The sequence below is a fragment of the Drosophila montana genome, unplaced genomic scaffold, assembly GCF_035044405.1.
Source record: "Drosophila montana isolate Dmon_TW-CO22-7 unplaced genomic scaffold, ASM3504440v1 contig_2438_1, whole genome shotgun sequence".
NCBI lineage: Eukaryota > Metazoa > Arthropoda > Insecta > Diptera > Drosophilidae > Drosophila > Drosophila montana.
The window spans coordinates 909290-933692 of NW_026997315.1; the positions used below are offsets into that span (position 1 = coordinate 909290).

The 24403-nt window shown below is 39.7% G+C and overlaps 1 protein-coding gene and 1 long non-coding RNA gene across 6 annotated transcripts in view; one reads left to right on the plus strand and one right to left on the minus strand.

Moving 5' to 3' along the window:
- The window catches only part of mbl (muscleblind), a 228494-nt gene that overhangs the window by 194501 nt on the left and 9590 nt on the right, over positions 1–24403 (minus strand). The window lies entirely within an intron of this gene.
- LOC135428009 (uncharacterized) lies at positions 18646–20414 on the plus strand. 5 transcript variants are annotated; one of them, XR_010436189.1, is made up of 7 exons: positions 18646–18841; positions 18900–18988; positions 19046–19208; positions 19264–19619; positions 19680–19749; positions 19830–19891; positions 20162–20414. It is a non-coding gene; the product is annotated as an uncharacterized LOC135428009 (long non-coding RNA). The 5 variants fall into 5 exon arrangements; XR_010436186.1 differs by having other exon boundaries at positions 18648–18841; positions 19685–19749; positions 19830–20414; XR_010436187.1 differs by having other exon boundaries at positions 18648–18841; positions 19264–19615; positions 19830–20414.

Genomic DNA, 24403 nt, shown 5'->3' on the forward strand with positions numbered 1-24403 from the left:
CAGTTAGTCGAGGCCAGCCCCCACTGACGCTGTCAGCTAGCGGCGCACAGTGGGAGGCGAAGCAGGAATTACAATTTTTACAGAGGCAGTTGGTTAAATGAATCCATCAGAAAATTCATCAAGAAATTCAGTTTTTGAAAAATTGCATTAAAGAAAAATTAAGAAAAAAAGAAAAATATATTTACAACCAATATTTTGCTACCATAAATATTGTAAAAACGGCTGTCAGCCTTAGTACCCAATGCATTATAATAGCCTAACAGAGAAGAAACATTTCTAAGCTTTTTGAACAGAAAGTTCAATATCTCATCTGTTGAGCATTGATGATTTTTGCAACATACAAATTCAATTAGCCCCACTGTGGCTTTGCGACTTCAACGCTCACATGTAATATTTGCTCGCAATTATTGCGAGACGCCGCGGCTAAGCTTGTTGCTGTGGCGGTTGTTGTTGCAGTTGTTGCTGCAGTTGCATGTTGCAAAATAACAATTTCGCTTTCGCTTCCAGTGGCAGTCAAAGACAAGCGAGTTAGGCTTTACTTTTCTTCATGCGGATCGCATTTAATTGTGAGTCATTTGGAGCGACATCGACCGCAGCGAACGTAATCCCTATATAAAATATCTATAATTGCGGGCAATGTTTATACGGCTGGGCAAGGGGCTTGGGCAGCCAGCCCTGCACACGGCATAGGTGTGAGCATTCGCTAACGATCTGTTTGGTTAGTTACAACAAATTGACATGACATTTGCCGTCTGTCGGCTGTCCTCCGCAGCTTCCACTCATCACTCTATGGCTTCTCTTAAGACAATTGATTTGGTAAAGGGAATATGTGGCTGTAAATAAAAACACATGATTTATCAGGAAGTGCTTCGTCACACTTGGCACTGCAAGGGAGCGAAAGATTAAATTTCTTTGCAGACACAAAACAGAGCTGCGGAATGGAAGCTTGTAATGGAAGTTTTATTATACCTTCGTCTGTTGCTTAATCGTTTCAAATCAAATATAGGCAGCATAACTATGCCGGGTGTTGATACATTCGATAAAGATATCTCGAAAAATAAAGTAGTTTTTAATACAATAACTCATTTATGTGATACTAGCGGGTGTAACCCGGCCTTGCCCGTGGCACGTATGTTATAAAATCAAAGTTCTAAAAAAAATTTGAAATGATTTTGAAACTGATCGGAAGGTAAACAAACAACTTTCATATAAACGTTTTCCGCCAATTTACCACTGTTGCGAGTGGAATTTCCCAAATAGCTGAAACACGTATTCATTACATTCTTATGTAGAGCTTTAAAAATAAGTTTGAAGCAAATCGGACACAACTTACAACTTCGCCCAAAAAATCCTTAAATCGCGTTCCCCCCGAAGAAATTTGAATTCTTCAAAAAGTGTGAAACACGTCTCAAATGATTTTTCTTATAGATCTCTGGAAATGAATTTGAGAGCGAAACGTCACCCACCAAATCTTTGACCTCCATTTCCACCAAGGAGGAATGGATTTTAAAGTGTGAAACACCCCTCAAATGAATTTGAACAAAGATCTTTGAAAATAAGTTTGGGGCCGATCGGATAGTAAACAAAAAAGTTACATACGAACGTTTCACCAGTCAGTCAGTCAGTCATTCAGTCAGTCAGTCAGTCAGGACAAACAGTTTTATATATAGAGATGGTAGTCCGATCCAGCTAACTTTAATATGTCTAAACTGCAAATAGCTCGTTCAAGATGGATTCAAAACTGAGCGGCTATTTAGTATAGAAAATCTGCGCACATCTGTCTATGGCTCCAGCATAGTTTATGGACTCGTGGATCTGCCTATACGAACCACATTTCGTGACAAAAGCTGAAAACAGACAGCAATAAATATATTCAAGTTTTCTACAATTCCACGAAAAGCTTGTGTTAAAAGGCATTTCCTGATCAGCAGTATATAATTTCTGTATATGTAACTACTTTTCTTTACAGAGGTTAGCCTCTTAATTGGGTTCATTAATGCTAAAGTTAAGCGTTATTTGGCCACAAATTGTATTTAAATCAGTTGATTCAGACTGCGTGGAGAACGAAACTCGTCAACATATTTCGTATTATTAAAATCCACTATAAACGAAAACTTTTTCGTTTAAAGTTTTAATAATACGGAAATGTGCACAGACGCACCCCAGAAGGCATTCCTTGCGTAACAGGCCCCCGCCAAGGAGAGCCTTTCAACCATTGATATGACCTTTCCTGCCTCATGCACAACCAAAGAACAAATGAGCAAAGGATTAAAAAAGTTTGTCTCCCTGTCGTCATGTTTTGATGCCCTTGCGAAGTGTATTACTATTTTCTCAAAGAGTTTGTGACAAAGGATTTGTTTTATCTATTCTTGGTCAGTATAAATAGCAAAATATATCTGTCTGTCCTTCTGTATAACTGAATAAAGGCTTATAAAAATGTGTGTTAATTTTGATAGATTTGAGAGACTAAACGATAATAAAAAGAGTTTATAATTATCAGGGGAGAAATTTTACTGTAAATAATTATCGACTGATAACCTCAACTCTGAGGTATATTGATAATTATCGGGTCTTTATGTTGTGCTATACATATTAGATATCTCTTCAGTTATCTTCTAGACTTTTTCCATATAGTAAAATTATTTTGCTTAACACATTTCGAAAAACCTATGTCAATAATTAATGTTAAAATTAACACAGCTTCGAGTCAGCTTATAGTATATATTGTACGCCTTTCAATTGTTATAAGGAAGAGTATTCAATCTTTGGCAACTCAAAAATGTAAGTACTGACTTGTTATCGTTGTTGTTTTATTTTTCTTATTCTGCGCGAATTTCTTGGCTGTTGAATCCAATTTAAATTTAATTACTTCAAATGCCAACTTTTGACACACATTATGGTGCGGGGTGAGGGTATGAACTGAGGCTAATGAGCCAAGTCTGCTGGCTGCCAAGACGCTGTCAATAAGCTGAAGCCACGCATTTTGTCTGGCAATCTGTCAGTTACTCAGTCAGTCATTTGCTCAGTAAATTTGCCAGCGCAACAACTCGATTTAATTGTATTTAGCATAATTTATGCGCACTGTCTGCAGCTGTGAAGGACACATACTTACGTTTCTGTATCTGTAACTGTCTTTGTATCTGTAGCTGAGTCTATCTCAGTCTGTGTTAAAAGCAAATATGTTTAGTCTATTTGTAGGCTCTAGGTCTAGCTCCTACCCGCACTGATCCAAAGGCCCCTGGCTCATTGTCGCTGCCCTTAATCAGATCAACAATATTGCCAACAATCAGGACAGTAGAAAAAAAAAAAACAACAAATGTAAGAAGAGCAATACCATTTTGCCATAAGTCATAAGGCACGTGCCACGCCCCTTCCCTTACAAGCCAACCCCAGTCCTGGGCAAACGCCCCGAAGCTGCTGTTTGCCTCTGTCTCATTGATGTCAGTTGGCTTTTCCATGCAAGCTGAGCTGTTGCCACTGTCGATGTTGTGCTTGTTGTTGTTTTTCCTGCTTAATATTAATCGGATTGACATTGCCATAATCTTTCGCTCTGCTTGTGCATGTGTGTGTGTGTGTGTGTCTGTCTGTGTGTGTGAATGGATGTATGAACTGTTTGTCAACTCTTTAGAACCATTAACAATTATTATGTTTGTTGACGTTTTCTGTCTTAGCACCGTAGATAACAGCCAATTATTCTGTTGAACTCAGCTTATAATCGGATAATTTTTATACATGTTCATAGAGTGAAAAGTCTATATTGGATTTTTGTACTGGAATGAAGTTTGGGGGAAGCAAGTGGTAAAAACGGAAAGTTCTAAATCTATAACACTTTTTGCATAAAATTTATGTTGCACGGCTGATCTTAATTTCGCAAATAGCTTCACCTGCAAAAGAGTATCCCGCTGTTAATATAACCCGGTGGCAAGATGCTTGAGGATATTCATTTGCGCTATTTCCATCTCTGATCTTTATTTAATATTGAATTATTATTATTGATAAATACTATTCTGAGAATTACACATCCAAATAAAATATATTTCCCATATCAACAGTGGAAGTTGAGAAAATGCATTGGTATTAAAATAATAATGCCATTGTCTTAGAATTTAATAAATAATCAAAATAATTATAATATCTATTATCATTCTTAACTAAAACATATATTTCATAAATAAATCGATTTAGTGATATTTATTGTGCTTTCCGTTAATTCATTGGATTAGTTAAAGCATTTTTAAAATCAAAACTTGAAAATTCATCTAGCTCATTACAAATTAAATTAAACATGACCGGCAGGAACCTTAAACGCCGCTAGTTTAACTATACAAAGTGAATTACAAGGTAACCCCAAGTCAAGCCCCCAACCTCAAAATGGCAACAAGAAGGACGACAGCCGTGGGTAGCGTGCGGGCGACCAAGACGAAAGCTGCCCGCCATGGAGCCAATGTGTGAAAATGGTAAAAGTGTCGGGCGCGACCGGAAGGAATCAAAGACGCTGTCGAGTCGACGCAACGGTCGAGTAACATGTTGGCGTCGTCTAGAAACTTACAAACATGACATTAAATGTTGCCCGTCTGCCGGGCCGCAGCCGGAGCCGAGGCTCAAGCACAGACTTTGCAGGAGCAAAAAAGGAGCAGCTGAGATGAAATCAAGACAAAACAGGTGAAAGACGACGCACTGCAGCCAAGTAAAACTTTGAGCCGGGACAGACAACGTACCGACCAGCGGCGCCTTTTAGAAATGCGCAAAGTTGCGCATACGCCACATGGGCCCAGGCCGCGGGGCACATCGTTTGCTACCTATGGGAATTTCATTTGTTGTTCATTTTTAAGCAGTTCGCGATTTGAATTTTCTTTTGCATTTATATACAGCTTTATGGAGCAGCCGCCGCAGCAGAAGCGAGCGAATCTCACGAGCAGCGCTGCAGTAAATTTACACAATGAAATCTTAAGCGCTCCCCCGGGGCCACAGGAACTTATCCGAAGCAGGCAAAAGTTTTGCAGACACACGCACACACACGCACACACAGAGCAGTACACACCTTGAATTGAGCGCTGCATACTTGACTCCAGCACTTGAACAATGCCACATTTATATGCTCCCCCCTACCATAAATACACATGCGGGGTAGGGATTTGAACGGCGTTCGCCATTTGACCGGAAGTTCGACAAAGTTCAAATTATATGCGCACACATACCGAGCATATGTCGGGAAGTGTGCGTATGTGTGGGTGAGTGTGTGGCCTGTCGTTTTTGCAAATAAATGAACCGTATACTAAAACAAACAAATTCAATTGAATCACTCTCCTGGGCATTACAATTGAATGTGCCCAGCGAGCAAAACTCTATGGGAAAACTCTATCGAACCAGATTTTGTCGGCGTCGCGTCGTCTGCACTTGAATTTTCTTTGTTTTTTTTTTTGGTATTTTGTGTGCGTGCCATGTTGTTGCCTTTGCTGCTGCTGTTGCTACTGGCGTCCGCCCACCAAAAGAAAATCTAATGAAAATGTTCAATTTGTGTAGCAAACAAACACACACACACACACACAAGCACACAAATAAACCATGCTCAGGCACAAAATCTGGCCAAAAATACGCACACCAGAGAAATTGGGCAACTGGCTGCACTTGGCTGATTGGAACTTTTAGCCATTTTGTTAGTTCAAGGGCAACAAATTTGCCAGTTTCTCAGCCAGCTCCATTTTTTTTTTTGCTTCTTTCGATTTGAATGGTCTGCATTGGGATGCGTGTGTGTGTGTGCCTGAAGAATCTTTGCATTTGCATCCAACTGAACTGCCACAGTGCCAGTAATTTAATTTACGCCATCGACTGAGCAGCCAATTCACAAATTACTCAGTTCAGTGCGAGCTATTGGCCATATTTGTGACTACATTTCAGCTTTGTTGTCAAAGAAACCCATGGGAATTTCATGCAAATATGCACAATATCATCATAAAGTTTTGAAATCTAACCGACCTTTATGTAAAATGACATTTCGGCCAATGTTTGGCAATTGATTAACTGCCTGACTATATGATTGACAAACTCTAAGATGTTAGTGCCCGCTTAGACGGGGTTTTAAATAATTCCGCCCGCGACTATGGAAAAGATGGAAAAATGAACTTTGTTCTTTTCCAGTCGATCAATTTCAAAATTATTAGTGAAGATTTTAGGAAGATAATCAAATTCGCAACTTGCACCGAACCAGTATACCCTTCTTTAGTTTGCAAACAGTATAGAAAACAGGAATTGGAAATTATCTTTCCATCAATATCTGAAGGCGCACGAGTTATTCAACATTTAAAATACATTAAAATATTTGGCCTCTTTTAAGTAAATCTAAAATCTTAAAAATGTGCTGTTCGCTGCCTTTCAGCACAAGCGCACAAGTTTCCTGGTTATTGTGAAAGTGTTTCGCTTTGATTAGAAACACGCCCACACTCATTTGTTGCACAGTTATAAACTCGAGTTTCTTTCGGATATTTGTGGAACCCCATTTGTTTGGAAAATTTTACGATTTCTTTTGTTCATATTTTCTGCGCATTCGTTGTTGCTGTCGCTGTTGACTGGCGAAAACAATCAAACAATCAGCGCAAACTGTGCCATTGAGCGGCTCATCAGCCGGTGTAAGACAAAGCCGCTCCCTTGACGGACAGTTGGCAGGTTGTGGCAAGCGCTTGAGTCGCCACCTCGTCATCAGCTGCCAGACCAGGAAGCAAAGCAAGCCAAACGGGCGACCAAAGACCCACCTGCTGTGGTCAGGTCTGGCATTATTATGCATTTATCAAATGAAAATCATGCAAAATTTGACAGAAAATTACACGACGAAAAGCCGCCCACTTGGCTGGCTGGCGGTGCAGAAGGAAATGCGAACTGCGAGCAGGGGAACAAGCCAACAAAGCTGAAGTGAGCGACGCTTGGATACCCTGTAAAGAAAAGGCAATAGTAAGATGTCGAGCTGGTGATTTAAAGATTGAAAATTTGTGTGAGCCAAAATTTTGTACCCTGACACAGACACTTGCATCAGGGTATTGCATGTAACTTGCCTTTTTTACTTTGTTTTTCAAGTCTTTTATCCACAGGGGGGCGTATGCGCAACGTTAGAAATTAGTCAAAATACGCTGGACTTAGACAAATGGGCAGCGCACTCATATGCCAGAAAGTCGCAACGAGTCGAGCTTGGCGATAATTATGAGCAATTTATTTAATGATGATTTGCATGGGGCACAATGATTTCTGAAAAATTTGGTGGCAACATTTGTGGTTGTTACTGCTGTTGTTTACATTTTTCTTTAACCAACTGCAGTTGTTTTTCATAGTTGGCAAATTTTGAAAGAAATACGAGTCTGTGCCAGTGTGTGAGCGACTTTTAATGGTCCATATCAATTAGGTATTTGGCAACAAGTAACTGCACTTCCTGATGCGGCTGCTCAGTAAAGTTCCAATGCGCTACAGCTTGCACTTTTTAATGACATTTTAATATCAATTTGAGAGTAGTTTGTAAATCACACACAAAACACCTTTCTACCAAACGGCAAATAACCATTAAACATAAAACTTTTAACGACCCCAACAAGAAGGGGCCAATAGTTGTGAGGAAGGGAAAAGGGGGTCACCGGGCACATAACAATAAATCGCTTACAAGCCACATCATGCAAGTCATCTTCTGTTGGGCAGTCGGCGATGGTAATGGCTGACAAATGACTCCTGGACAAGCAGCTTGGGAGCTTTTACACCCCAATTGATTTACAATTCGCTAACACATTCGCCCGTCTTTGGATGTAATAAAAAAACACGTTGACTTAAAATTTATAGAAAACTTTGTGGCAAAAATTTGGAGAATTTGAAACCATGAGAAAAAAGTCAATATTGCTTTTCAAATAAAATATTAAACCAAATATTCAAAAATGTTATAGTTTGTGGTAAATATTGAATAGACCAATAAAATTTTAAGAATGCAACAAGATAAGAAATTTATTCCAAAGTAATTGACTATAAAAGGACTTTATGGAGAAAATATTTGATATATATATATTAATAGAAAATGAAGTGAATAAAATGAAACTTTTAAATTAAAATTCTTAATTGATACCTCAACTTGTAATAAAGCAAAGAATATATGAAATTGAATACATTTTTAAATACTCAAACGATTAACATATGCAATAAAAACAGACGTGATATATTTTTTTAATAGAGTTTTATCATATGGTATGTCGATGCTTGACGGGTTGCTTCCGCACTAATGACATAACTCAATCAGCCAAATGACGACATAGACAGGCGCATTATCAAACTCATCTTCTCGCTCGCAATCACAATTTTGCCATATCAAGTACAAAGCTGAGCTGCAATAAGAGCTGGCGCTCTTCAAGCCCTGTCCAAAATGCAGAAAATGTCCAAAACCAAACATTGGCAAGCCCGCCGCCGCAAGAGGAGTTGCAAAAATGTTTTCACTTGACTGACTTTTCTGGCTCCATGCAATTTTCGCACTCAAGTGGAGTAATTTGCGGTCGTCGTTTGGATTCGCTTTACCGCCTCCATCGCGCCCCACACCCCGCCTCTCATCCACAACAGTTTTCGCTTTTGACGGCCCGGCCAATCGAAAGTTGAACAAGTCCATTTCGAGGCTGTATCAGACACCGATTGTGCGGTTGACTCAGAGTCTGAAACTGCGACTGAGTGATTGTTAATCGTGACTAGAAAGACGCACATGACATAATGATTGCTGAACATGCGGCAAACATTTGTTATAACATTTTCCAGCCAGCCTCGACCACACTGAGCAACATCATTTTCGACAGCATTAAAATGCAAAGTAAACTTAATATAAAGCATGAAAAAAAGGGTTTAGGTTTCGGTTAAAAAATGATTTGTAAGAAAAGCTAATAAATCTGTTTCAGAATCAAATCCATCTTGTGCATAAACAATAGTACTTTTTGTAAAATAAAATGTATATGATTTATTTTGAAACAAATTACAGAACATAATATAAATATATGTAATAAAAGCAATAAAAAAATAGATTTCACTTTATGGCAAATGGAAATTAGAAAAAAATGTATAAATATTTAATAGGAGGCAGAAAGAAATATTATCGAAAAGATTAAATAAAAGAAAATTTATTTAATATTATTGCACTCATAATCAATTATTATTATTTATATATTTTCGAAATATATTTTTCTTCGGAAGATCATATAATAATATTTTGAAAATCCCTATAACAGCCAAGGAATGGAAATGTTAAATGCCATGTTTTGGTTGCGTAGTGTAATTACACTGTTTTTCGTGCCAGGTAGACACTTTTGATGGCTAGGAAAACCTTTCATTCATTAACAAGCCAAAAAATTATGAATGCCGCTATGCTTGTTGACAAGTGTCAGCGACAGCGGCTGATTGGTGTTGATGGCTGCACAATTAAAGTTTTGCTGAGGTTTGGAAGACAACAACAACGCTTTTCGCCAGGAGGGAGGGGAAGGGGGATGGCTTGCATAATGCCAGAAATGATTTACACAAATTATTTTGTAATGTGCGTTGGCAAGTTGCTGCTTTTGGCCAAGCTTTAAGCTGCTCCAACTACCACTCTCCAATTAACCGTCCAGCCATCCATCCATTCATCCATCTATCTATCTATCTATCTATCTATCTATCTTACTATCTATATGTATATCCAACTCTCTCTCTCTCTCCCTCTCTCTCTCTCTCTTACTGCTGTGGCTGTCGCCGTGAGCCGTAAGTCAAACAAATCAGTCGTGCCAGAAGATTAATGGCAGCATTATTGTGTCGCCTGCATCAGCATCAGCATCAGCCTTAGCCATAGTCGTGGCCCATCATCATCATTGGCAACTTCATCATGCGACTGCCAACTGCCGACTGCCGGCCCAGTCCCAGTCCCTCTTCATCGTTGGGCACCCATAACCCGCTCACCTCCCAACAAAATCATTCTGGCCTGGCTTCTGACTGTGCCTGCCTGCCTTTAGGGCCTGTCTTGCCTCTTGCCCCTGCCCCTGCCCTTGCCACTACTGTGGACTCAGTGCAAAAATGTTGCATGCGATTTTTCTTGCAGTAAATAATTTTTCATGCCATCTGTCCTGTTATGTCTGTCTGGTCCGGTCCGGTTCGGTCCAGTCCAGAAAGCCTCGCCCACCTACCAGCAGACGTGGTCTGTCCACTCTGGCCCGCCCGTCTGTCGTATTATAGCCCATTGATCAGTTTGTTTTACTAGCGCTGGTGCCCGGCCTGTGCTCGGCTGTGCTTTGCAGTCTGGTTTTGTGTACATTTTGGATTATGAACTCTTTAAAGCATTCGTTATGAGCCCCATTCCTGATGTTTTTGAAAGTAGGAGCTGGACATTTGGACTACCGGGCATTGTGGATGAGCGTAGACATTTTGTGGCCCAATTAAAGACAATGTGCAGCAACTGAATTGATTATGATGAACTATTACAAATGTATGCTAGTGTATTGTTCAATTGATTTGCTTAATTCAATTTTTTTTTTATAATTTTAGTTTTTACTGCTGTGTATCGATTAACAGTTATATCGTATACTATGCTATCAACGGGTTAACGAAGGGTTATTGAATGTAAGAAAGGATAATATAATTGTTTATAAATAATTATCGACGGGCTCACAATGTTATCCGATTAAAGGGTAAACTATTAGTTTATTGAAACGTTATCATGGGTGTTATCGAAGGTATGCAAATAAACTGTGGATTGAGATATTGAGGTTGATTGAGCTGCACAACCTGCTTTGTTTTAATTCCTTGCCTTGTTTTCTAGCTCACCACAATATATTTATCGTCGATGTTATTTATCGCTGTTATCTATTAACATTTTAAATACTAAACATATTGATGTTTTATATTTTGACTGACAAACAGAATGCAGACCAACTTTACTGACAGTTGCCTGAATTTCTGACCGCTTCAAGCACATTTTTCGCCCATTGTACTTGCGTTGAGGATTCAAATGGCAGCTTCTTACTTTGGTACTTTTACTGCCAAAGCGGCTTTCATGTCTTGTTAGTACCCACAATTGGCTGTCCAAGAGCGGAGCGGCCGAGAAGTGGTCGTAGCGTGGAAGAGATGGGGGATTGAGGGCTGCAGTCATAAGGGCAGCCACGAGGCCAGGGCTATGTAAATTTGTCAAGTTTATTGAGCTGCGCTTGTGACGACGGCTTAGCCTCGGCACGGCCGAAGGAAAAACAACAAATTTTCCATTGTGTGGCGGAATGAGCTGCCATTTGAGCTGTTGCTGGAGCTGCTGCAGTGCTTGTGAAACTTTCGCCATGGCAGTGAGAAGAACATTTAATTAAATTCCTTTGCACCTTTAGTGCTGCGCTAAAAATTCCAGCGCCGACAGGACTTCCTGGCAAAGACCTACAACTCCACCAACGGCAACGGCAGCGGCAGTGGCAGCGGCAGCGACATGCAGCAATAACAAATTAATCTTTGCGGTTTGCGCAACCGGAACCGGTAACACTGACGCTGGCCCCCTTCCCTGCCATTGCCTCGCCCTGCGACTGCGGCCGTAAGCGTAAGCCGTACAAATGAGGCATTTGATTTTAAAACTGGCGCAGCAGAAGTTGCCAACAAAACGGATAACGGAGGCCATCGACTGAGAAGCGTTTAATGTCGCCGACTGGCGCTTTTATGGCTATAACTCGCCAGCCCGCCCCGCTTTCGAGCTGCCTTGCTCTATTCAATCAACTGCTGAATTATGTTGACAAGGCACGCACACGGCCAAAACCAACTGCCAAACAGTGTGGCTCAACGAACCGAAGGCAAAGTTTTCAATTTACCTTTTTAAGGCTTGTATACCCTGCCACATGCCAAGCCCCCCCTCAATTTTTTGCCACCCCATTAGCGCCTGCAGAAGGCCCCAACGGAGGCGCACAATTTGATGGCACTTGCACTTCGTCTTTAATTTTGCAAATGCGCCTTAAGTCAGGCCACGTAAGCGGAAGGAAATGCATAACAAAGCGTTTCTTATTAGCATGACAGCCTCTGCGAAAAGGACAGAGAATGTGTGTGAGTGTGTGTGTGTGAGAGAGAGTGAGAGCGAGGGAGAAAGCAGCAGTTGTTTGACGCAAAGTTCGGAGGCTTCTGCATAGGTCGATTGTTTAATCGATAAGTTTTTAATATTGCTTTATTCATATGCCGTTTATGGCCAACACATAAAACGATTTGGCGACTATAGCTAATAGCTACTGTAGCTAATGGGCACGAAACCCAAATTTAGCACCATTTCCAGTAGACAACATTTATTATTTTGACTACTCATGAACAATTTAGGAAAACAAGTTATTATATTTGCCTGTTTCAATTGTAAATTTTACGCTCGAAGGTAATTTTCTTTTATGTTCAGAGTGATAAAGTTAATTACCATCTTAAATGCTTTGACTATTACTTATGCTGTTACGCTTGCGAATTTCAAAAAGAAAAGAGGAAAGTAAAAATCATATAATACGAGATATTTTATGTGGGTACCAACATATACCGACCACACAATCATCTGGCAGACGGCTTATGGTACAATAAGGACTCATAAAAGTAGACAATTGAATTGCAAAATTTATTAAGCAATTGCAGTCTAATACATTATAATTGATTTTAATACCCTGCGCCCATTTAAAATGGCAAAAAGGATAAATTGTTTTTGTGTAAATGTAGGTAACAGGTAACATAAAAAATATATATTCTTGATCATCACCAATAGTCGAGTCGATCGAGCCATATCCGTTTGTCTGTAAATAAGAACGCGCCAATCTCAGAGCTATAAGAGCTGGAGACTTGAATTTTTCGTTGCAAGTTATCGATAAAAATCATATCCTTTTTTTAGAGCAAATCCCTTATTTTAGTGTTGGTAGAAAAGGGCTTAATTACTTTATTTATTAAAGTACGCATGCGGAATTAAAAAATTAAAAATATAAATATAAATGAGAGAATCTTTGGACCGAGATTATATATCCCATGGGGAGGAAGTATTGCTTCTGCCTGATCGTGAGATATGCGTCTGCACAGCTTTGGGTACTCTAACAGAACATTAACTGAAGGTTTTTGAACACCATCAGAGAATAGTTTCTATTCCTTGAGGGGATATCTCTGTCTCTCATCCTCTGTCTAAGCTGTTGCATTTATTTAAAAATGTTCCATCGAAAAGTTGTATTCTGAGCACCTGCTTACATATATATTTAAATGCATATTTACGGAATTCTTTCAATCATTTGAATTACAAACATATTTGCTCACTCAATTGTATTTATCTATGGAACATTAGCAAAAAGCTGTTTAAAAGATATACAATAATATATGTGTATCAGCAATAAACATAAAATATTTGAAATTAACAAAATATATTTGATGTGTATATATTTACGTTAAGTATTTTCTATTGGGGTTCAATGAATTGTGTGTGATATCAATCAGTATTAAAATGTTAATTTGTATTTACTGCTCGCAGATCCTAGCAACACTTTGCCTGCCACATTCTGTACATATATAGATAGGCAACTCAGCTAAAATCAATTGTTAAGTGTCAGGGGACAATAAAAACAACAACAACAGCAACTGGAGGAACTGCGTAAAGTAGACGAGGCAACTTTCATTTGTTGTACTGTGCACGCACAAAGACCATAGACTATCGCCCATATTCTAATGCCTCCAACCTTTAGCTGAAGTCATCTTGGAGACCAGACTAGCAGCTGCGGGGCTTGTCCTGCAAGCCACTTGGCGTCTTTTGTCCTTGGGGGCAATCAATCCGTGTTAATGGCTGCGCAGCTAAATCAAATAGATTGCCCCTGAGCCAGTCCAGAACAGGGAAATGTGAATAATACAAAAAGCTAGAAAAAAATCACAGGGAATCTGTGGAAAAATTGAAAAGTTTGCACAAATATTTTGCCACATAAGTTGCAGAATCTTTGAGAAGATGGCGTTGGCTAAATTGTTATAATGTTGTTTTCGGCTTGCATGGTGGCATGTTTAAGCTATTTAATTATGTACTATCTGCAACTTGGCCAAATTCGAACAACAAATCCCGGCCAAGAAACTTGGCTGCCCTGCAGCAGCCCTGGCAAACTGGCAAACTAAGGCCAGGCCAAGAAAGTTGAAAGCAACACACACACAACCCTATTTACACACACACACACACACACGCACTTGACTTGGCCTTAACAAAGCGCCCAGCGACGAACCAAGAGGCCCAGCTTCAGTTACAGCACCCGCTTCCCTCTTCCCCTCTGGTGGGGAGAGGCATGCAATTTGTATGCCCGTCAAATGCGGCTCGTTATTGCGAAATTTAGAGCTGCTCGAAATAATTCCAACAAATTTTCGTGCAAACGAGGCAGACGCAGTTACAACAACAATATACAAAACTAACGCACAGCTATATACACTCACACACATACATGTAGGCACAAACTATGTTATAAGAACTGTGACACCCAGCACAAATGTCGAGAGCGCATTCAACGCTGAATTTTTCTTACGAGCAAGCGCATAACCGAAGCGCATTTTTCTGTCTAGTTAGATCATATAGATGATATCAAAGATCAGGCGATTTATTTAATTTTTCAGATAACTTTGACAATTAACTCTTATCAACACTATCATAGCATTTTTTTTTTGCCATACAGATAAATGATCCAATAAATATAGCCAGAGCTACAGTCATATATCAAATATTTGGAAAAGATTACAAAATGAAAATAAAAAACAAATAAAAATTATGTTGCATAGTTGATAGTTGAAATCTTTATTTTGTAATGTGTTATGAAATATTCAAATACAACACAAATGCATTTGTCCTTAATTTCAAGTGACCGTTGTGGACAATTTTGTCGCCCGTCTGGCTTACCATGTCAGTTGCTGCCAACGGATGCCACCCAATTCTACCACAATCCGTTGCCCAAAAGTCAGCCTCCCTAGCCCTCCAACTCACTCACTCGCACCCTCTCTCCATTTCTCTCTCTGTCACCCTCTCTCTCCCATTCTCTTGGTGGCCAGTGCACGTGCATTAAAAGTTTAGCGCCAAAGTTGTTGGTGCTCGTTGCCGGTTGCCCGTTGCCCGGACGCAACCGGCGCAAACCGGAAGTGGTGGCACACGTTACCAAAAAGCCAGGCGGGACAGCGGGTGCAGCGGCTGCTGCTGGAGGAGCAGAGCAACATGTACCACGGCAAGTGGCATGGCTGATGTAGTTTAATTATGTAGAAATCGAGACACGCACTTTGCCAGACAACGTCAACGATGGATGCACAAGCTGGAGACTGGTTGCAGGTGCTGCTACATCTGTGGGTGTGGGTGTAGGTGCGGGGCGTCATGCAATTGACACGCCCACACGGCGACGACAACGCCCTCATAACTAGCGCACGCAAAATTTGTGGGTTTTTATCGCTCAGGTGTAGCAGGTGCTGTGAGTGTGTGTGTGTGTGTGTGTGCCTGAACGTGTGTGTGCGATTATAAATTCTGTTGCATGTCAGTGGTTTCCATAGTTAGTGGAAGGCACCGCTTAACGCCAGTAGACAGCCAGGCAGCCAGCGGCAGGTGCAAATAAATGCCCTGAATTGCATTAGACTGTCGACTGTCGCTCAGAGCTTGAGGATTTTCGCTGGCGGTAACTTTAAGTAAATGGTTAAAAAAAATAAAAATAATAAAACCAAAAATGAAAAGTACAATATTAAAGTTTAAAAAAGATGCAACTTTCATTGTGGCATCGCATAAATTTTAATAAAGGCAAAGTCAGTGAAAGCTGCGCAGGTTTTTCAGCATTCAGCTGGCATTACAAACCGTAGGAGACAGTCGTTTATATCAATTAGCCGCCGCGTCTGCCAGCAAACAGCAAACAGGACAACAGTTTACGCTCACAGTTGGGTTCGGCTTTAGCTTCAGTTCGGGTTCGGGATCCTTGCTCAGGTGTGACTCAAGCTGATATGGAGCTTGCATTCGTTTGTATTTGTGTGTGTGCTAATTGATTTATTTGTGCGTTCATTTTACACAAAATGTGTAAATAAATTGTAAAATTAGTAAGTCGGCACTTTGAGCTGGGTATTGGGATTACCAGAAGGTTCGCTTGAAGTTTCATGTAATGCTTGAAATATCTTAAAAACTCAAAATCAAACGAACTTTGCTCCTGTAGCAACTGCAATGTTTATATTTAGGGCGAAGTTGAAAGACTTGGTAGAGAACTAAGACTTAATTATTTTATATTTTTAATTGACAAGCAAAATTACAAACAAAGCACATAGTATGTACTAGGTTGCAAGACTTTTGCCAAATTTTTGTGCAGAAAAACTTCTCAAATTTCTGGTATACTTAATTAAATGAAAATAATACCAAGTCAAAACTTTTGCTGCAAAAATTGTTGCGTCTTGTTTATTACAAAGACTGCAAGCCTGTTTGAGCGGAATTTATTTGAATGAGGGTATAACAAATTCTTGATTACCATGAACCGAAGCTTAAGCCGCATTAGCTGAGGAATCTAAACTGAACATTTTTTTTCCCAAAATTTCTTAGTCGGAACCAATTTAACATAATATTATATGATTTAACTAAATCATTAAAAATTAAATATGAAAAAGGTTATGGAAAAATATTTAAAAAAAATAAAAGATATAATAAATTTATTTTATTAAAAACTGATTTTTTCTATTGAAAAATTTAAATAATGTGAGATGCAAGACTCAAACCTAATTTATTGAACTTAATTTAATATTAGTCTAATGAAATGTGAGAAGAAAGAGTATGTTGAAAAGTTTGCAATTACAAGAATATAAACATTTAAAAAATGAAAAGTTCAAAGTAATAAATATAAATTTAAGTCAAGGATTTCCAACAGTGTAGCCGTAATGGGGTATTGAAGTTAAATTAAAACTGACTCATAAAATTCTTTATATATTTCTCTGATTATGAAACGTTGCAAGCATATTCCCCTGTCGCAAAGCCATCAGGTAGCTCACACACGAATTCGTTGCCTAAAGAAGCGGAACTACAACAGATTCCCGCCGTAAACCCAGCGGCAAATAATTTCTGTGTGTGTGGGTGGCAAATGAAGCCTGGGACTATTGACTAAAAAAAAGAAAAGAAGAAAAATTGAAAAGAAAAAAAACAATTCGCGTTGCCAACGCAATTTCACACTTTACCAGCTACAAATTGCAACATCATAGTCCAGCGGTTACGCCCACATAGGAGCAATGCAGAACCGATTCCTTTTCAGGAGCAGGTTAGGCAGGGGGAGAGACAGGCGCCTTGCCCGATTATAAAGATGACGATGGCGTCATTGCTGCCGGGCTGCATGGAATTTTATGATTTATGAGTGCGTTCTGCCAGCCAAGAGCTGAACAGGGCCGCTTGTCGAATGGGTCGGTGGAGGGGATGTGCAGGGCATTTTTCTTGCCGCTTGCCTCTTGGATCCTTTTTTATATTCTTCTTCTTTTTTTTTGCTACTGAAAGTGGCGCCACAGAAATTGTTGCACTTTTTGTGGTATTGCCATTGGTGCAGCTGCAGGTCAGCGTGATAAATGAGTTTTGCACATTTCGCAAGCATTGAAAAGAGTTGAGCCCTGAGTTATGAGCTGATGCAAGGATGCGGGAGGCAGTGCCACGATGACATTTTCTGCTGCTGCCTCAATCTGTCAGGGTACAGCAAATTGATCAGACGGCCTGTGGTCGCTCCAACAACAAATGCCCAGCAAATCACGTCAGTTAACACCCGAATCCCCTCCCCTACAGGGACAACTAGGAAACGCAATTAAGCTGACCCCTGCCATTGGGGCTGCCCGCATATCCAGCTCGAGAGGTGTGCCAAATTCCCGTGTCTGATTTGCAACAAAAAAGGCTTTAATTAATTTATGCATGCGAGATTTTGTTTCGTCCAAAGCCTCAAACCTGCCACCCATCTAGGCAGCTGAAATCCACCCTCGTGTTGTCATCTGACTGGTTGGGCATTTCGCGGAAATTGTTGTCAAATTTAAGAAACTTTAAAAACCAATAACCCTTCATTTTTTGTTTACATATCAGTTTCAGATGTTTTCAGCCAAAAGTGAATTAATATTTTCTTCAAATAAGCAAAAATGTTATCCATACAAGAACTTAATATATGATATAGTGGTACGATCCAGACGGTTTCGATATATGTACTGCCTGCAGCAGAAAGACGGACCTATGCAAAGTTTAAGGACGATAGCCTTAAAACTGAGACTTGTTCGCATAGAAACAGGCTGAAGGGCAGGCATGGCTCTATCAATATATATACTTTATGGGGTCGGAGATATCTCCTGTTTTGCGTTACACATTTAATGACAAAATTATAATACCCTTTACAAGGTTATAAAAACAATAAGCGATCTAGAACGAAGGGTAAGATTGTAAGGCTGAGTAGTCCGATCTAGACAATATTTAAACATAGCTGAGAATCAATGTGAAGAAAATAATGTCAGTTGAAAGCCAATAAGAAAACTAAATTTTTGAACAATAATTTGTTTCGATTGAAAGTAGTTTAATATGATAATAATGATAACAATTTAATGAATATATAAGTATATTTCTAAAAGAGTTACAGTTGTCTGGAATTGATAAAATTTTCCTGAAATAATAAAAGTATTGCAAGGCTCGTAGCTGTCAAGCAAAGTTCAAAATTATTTTCACAAACAATAATTAGTAAAATCATGCTTGGAAAATGCCTTCAAAGAAAAATTTCTAAATTATTTAAATTGGAAATGTGTGTGTGTGTGTGGATTGGTTTATTTCCAAATCGCACAGTAACCCGCATTCTATGCTGGTTTGCAGTTGCTATACAAATGCTCCTCGCAATTCTGCTATTATACTTTACGTGTGAGAAAGGTATATGTGCAAAATGAAATCAGTTCTATTTTGATTTTATTCATTTAATTTTGATTAGGTAAAGGAATCGTCGAATTTTCCTGCTCTCTTACATTTTTCATTGTAATGCTCTTGTTATCGATTTGGCTAATCGACGTACTCGTGCAGGTAATGGCCATATTCATTTAAATATAGATTCTATTCAATAAAATATATGACTTTTAGCACAATTCATTGGCATTGATGATATATATAATAACATTCGCATTCTCTGGCGTTTTTGTCCTTACCTATCTGTTGCTTGTTGTTTTCAAAGTGATGCACAAGGGGGACCCAAGGATAAATAATGAGGCCTGGAAAAATCAACTGCTTGCTGTAGTATTTTCAGGTGAGTCTAATTTTTAGCCGATCTTCATTCTTAAATAAAAAAAATTTTCGAATAGTCAACTATGTGTTCACATTGGCTGCGTTGCATTTATATCGCACAACAATATTGGCAGAGAATGTGACTATGGAAAACACTTTCTAACGCGGATTATTCTATTTTTCACTTGGATGGGGCTGGTGCCAAAACAATTTCGTTTATTGTCTCCCCTTGCATCTGTGTGGGGGAGCTGGCGTGGGGCATGCAACAAAGAGTCAAGTGGTTGAGTGGCATGCACGACTAGAGTTACAGCAATGCCTGCTATTCGCTATTCTACTCCTCTACGGTATTATACACTCGCAACTGGTATTTCAGATTTGCAACAAGATTTGTAACGACCCGAACAAGTCGTAATGGACGCCAGCAGCTTTGTAAGTATGTATCATATCTATTACCATATCATATGAGAAATGTTATAATGCCTATTTCCCGCAGTGTAGATTATTTTTGTAATCTATCTGGTTTTATTTGACGCAAGGTTTTTATTAGCGCGCCAATTTTACCAGTGAGTCGAAATTTTGCTGGCAATTTAATACAAGGGCATTTAATCTTCGGCTATAATTTGTTGTTGTTTAATATTTTCAGTTGCCCCAGCGACCAGGAAGCCAAACAGCCGACAATTCTACGTGCCTAGACGGCAGCGGCAGGCAAGCAGACAATCCAACCATCCACACACCCATACACACACACACACACACACACTCGCACACACAACATATGGTGTGCACATTTCCAGCTCAATTGCGCGCTCAATGAATAATTTAGTTGAAAATTTCGGCGCACTTTTTGTGTGAAAATGCGGTCTATACAGTTATTTGAGTGCAACAGCCTACCCACTCCGCCCCTCATCCCCCCTCATCCAGCCGCACCACTCGTCTGCTCAGTCAGTCATAAAATTTATGCGTTTTTCCTTACAGTTTTTCTCATTTTGGTGGGAGCTTTGCTCTCGGTTGCCTCATAAAATGACTTGCGCAACAGTTGAAAAATTCTAAACGCCGTCATAAATGCTAGACGACCATGCCCTCCATGCCCCCCACCGTGATGCCCAGCGTAGCTGCACTCTGCTGGCGTTGCCATATCAGCGCCATAAATAAATTTTTCGTGTTTGACTTTTGGTGAAATGAGGAAAAAAAATATATATATAAAATAATAATAAAACAGAAAAACTTGCATGATATGGCAATTGTGGGCGGTGGCACACGATTGCCTTAGGGCCTGACACTGAATTTATGTATGGGTGTGTGTGTGTGTGTGTGTGTGTTTGTGCATTTGCTTTGGTGTATGTGTTCATTTTATGACTGCAGGCGCTTTTTGTGGCTATACAACAAAACAACAACAATAAGCTGTCTAATAAAATTTAAAATAAGACCACAAAAATGGCAATTGTTTGTGATAAAACTGCAAATTGGGCGGCAATTTTCGAAATTTGTTTCGTTTTCAAATTGAGCGACTGTAAAATTAATAACAAATTTTGAAGCCCTGCAACAAGTGTTTTTTCTTAGTTTTTGTTCTTGTACGGACACATACAAGTCTATAAGGCATTTATTTAATGTTAAGTTAAGTTGTGACTGAGCGCAGTTTGGATGACAAAGGATTAGTAACTTTATAATATTATCCAGGATTATGCACAATGTCTTCGAGAATGTGTTGTTCTTAGAGCTTCTTGTTGCAATCATCATGTGTATTATATAAATCATCATATTTTTTAATTAAATGACACCCTTATAAAAGAATTTTGAATAAACACATGCTTGGTTAGGTTTTAGGGGCTTTCTCTAGCTAATTAAATCTATTGCAGAGACGGAATAATATAGGAATTTGTGGCAGATGATATTCTTTATCTGATAGCTTCTTCTTCTCAGATCGTGTCAAAAGCTTAAAACCACTTTACCAGAATATAGCTCGAAGATAAATGGATAGTTAATGGCAGCAGCTATAACCAGATGGAATCGGTTTTAATACCGTAAATATACCAAAAGTCTAAAAAGTCTTCCCAATCCCCATTCTATAATATGGGATTTAAGAATATTTAATTTAATTGATCGAAATGCTTCTGCTTCTTAGAGACAAATTTGATCCCAACAAGCAGGAGTCATAATACACAGATATAAATATGTAAATATTATCCAATGCAAAAGCTTAATTGCTTGAATCAAGTGTTTTAAATGAACTTCAATTGTGGCCAGAAACAGTGGAAACTATGTCATACCCAACTACGGTTGGAGCAGCTGCATAGTAAAGAGTCCAGCCGCAGTGGCAATCCCTGAAATCTGTAGTTAAATATATATATATATATGTATATATGCATTTGTAGATGTATGTATGTGTGTGCACAGCTCACAGTTTGTCTTCTTAATTAGTGGCCAAGTTAAAGAAGAAGCCCAGACAAGTTTATGTGGATTTGAATGTCTTTGCCTGACTGTGCGTGTGTGTGTGTGTGTGCGTGTGCTTGGTGTTATGCCTTGCAGACGTCTGTTGAAATTTGAAGGGGGGCCCGAACGTGTTTGCTTTGTGCGGATTATGATTATTATATGGCAATTATGCGTTTGTCTTTTGTCAATTTTGTAATAAGTGAGATTGCCTTAAGTAAATGCTGAGCCGCAATTTGTCTTAATTTGCAAATGACGCTTCGCATTTGAAATTGAAATTTACTCGTGTTTGTTTTATTATTTGCCATTCAGCTGCAGCTGTCTTGTGTGGCGTGTGGCATGTGGCAAGCACTTGGCATTTCAAATTGCTGCAAAAATCGATAATTATCTGAGAGTTTCGGCTAAGCTGCCACTAAACAATACGCCGCAATTTGAGGCAAGAGGCTAAATGGAGAGAGTGGTAGAGAGAGAGAGAGGGAGGGAGAGAAAGGGACGGGGCGTGCGTGCAAGGTCTAGTGTCCTGGCACCTTCAATAGACAAATTAACATTTCGACAAAGGCAACCTAATCAAATGTCAGAATCACGCATGTTGCATGTCCTAGCCAGTCGAGTCCAGCTAGCCCCAAGCCCACCGGCGCATCCTGGCCAAAAGTGACATTTTGTTATAGCTTGCAGGCGGACGTGCGGTCGGTTGTGCGGGCTGTAGCCCTGGCCGTGCCACTTTTTGCAGCCCCTTCGCATAACTTTCACTCTTGTCAGTTGCAAATTACGCCGCACGTTTCTGGCTGGGGCTGAGGCTGGTGCCTGGTGCCTGCAGCCTGAAGCGGCAGCAACGTCGTAATTTAAAGCTTATTTTGACACTCACTGCCGCTGGCAACTGCCTGGACTCAGGAACAGCAACAGCAACAGGAGCAGCAGCAACAGCAACAGCAACACCCAATTTGCATCTTTCAAAATCGTGTTTTGTTACATTTTGTGGATGCGCAAAAATTTGCATACGACAATTAACACTCGAAAAGGCGCGACCCCAGGGCGAGGGAGCACGGGCAGGAAGCTGACATGTGCCGACTCTGAGGGATGCAGCAGCAGCAACAGTATCCCATGCGAGCAGCTTATCCTGCATGCTGAGGCAGTGCAACAAACGTTGCAGGCGTTGCCCGTACAACATTGCGTATGCGTAATGTTGTCTAACCCAGCAGCAGCAACAGCAGCAACAGAGTTCTAAGACAACTCAGATATGTAAATACGATTGCTTGAATCAGCTTTTGTCTAAGGGCAGTGCCTGTCCCAACTCTCACAAATTATATTATTCAATTCGCAAAAGCATGACTTACTAATGAGAATGACATAATATTTGTCTATCCATAATACAAAGCTGTTTTTAGCAATTTAGAAGATCAAAAAGATCAACAATCCAAATATATTTAAATACACATATTTGAATTTGATTAATTGCAAATTTGAAATTAAATTAACAAAAATTTAGGTCAGTCGCTAAATGCAGATGAAAATAAGATTAGGCTCGGATAGATCGTAATTCTAATTATCCGACTTCCTCAACGAAAAGGAGCATCATTTACAGCTAACAAGGATCGAGCACTTAGTTTAATCAAAACTTAAGCTTTTCAAAGGTTTTGAACTACGTTATTTAACAAATTTAAGTAAATTTACGTAAACGCAATTTTGTAGAAATTTGTTTGCTCAGTGTAGAGCACTTATCATATGAAAACGGGTTGACAAAACCAAAGTACAATATCTTAAAGCAAATTAAGAACCGCAATCAGCCGCAAACATTTCACACACAGCTTCCCCCCCACACACACACACATAGACACACACATTCGGGCACAATCGAATGCGAGAAATTGTCGCGTAGCCCCTGCCACCCACACATCGATGGCCCAAAGGGTTGCACGAGTTAAAAGGGAAGCCCATTTTAAGCGACATGCATCGAATGGGGGTGGTGCTGCGAATGTGGTGGAACGTTTGTTGTTTGATGCCAATGCCAAGAAATGTCATGATAAGCACAGCAACAGCAACAGCAAAACACACACATACACACACACACACACAGTTGCACTTAATACGCTTAATTGACTTTCATGTATGCACGAGTGAGTGCAGCGTCACGAGAGAGAAGCGGCGAGCGGCGAGCGGCGAGTGACGACGAAGCGGGGCGTAGTGGGTGGCGGCGGCAGATGACGTGTCGGGTACAGGAACATGCTGACGTCTGCTACGTCTACATGTTGGCCAGGCTGCTGCACCACTGAGCCAAACTGATGCGGATTGATGCAAACTGATGCAGCCCAGCAACTGGTGACATTAGCGATGCGAAATTAGCCCGACAACAGACTGAATACAGCCAAACACCAATCGAAACATTCTAGCTGATGCCCCATACGAATAGCTGCCAGTGTTGCGAAGAATAAAATAGAGACTCTAGTAAGAATAATATTAATTTGCAGATTATCGAAAAGAACAAATTATTCACTAACAAAATTAAACAATTCAAAGAGAATTCAATAGACAAAGAGAAAGAAGCGACCAGAAAGAAAAATGCCAGAGAATGGAAGCTGAATTTTTGACTCTAAAACTGTAGAAACTTAAGAACTGTGGCTAGAATATCAATTATTGCAGTATGTGTGGATCTTTAGAGGAGATCATTTTTACCATACCTGCAAAAGTTTATTAATATAGGGCATACATAGATTATATAGAGTATTTTTGCCTACAAAGATAAATAACGATCTAGCTGAAATTTCCTTATGTGAATAAATACACTCAATTCCT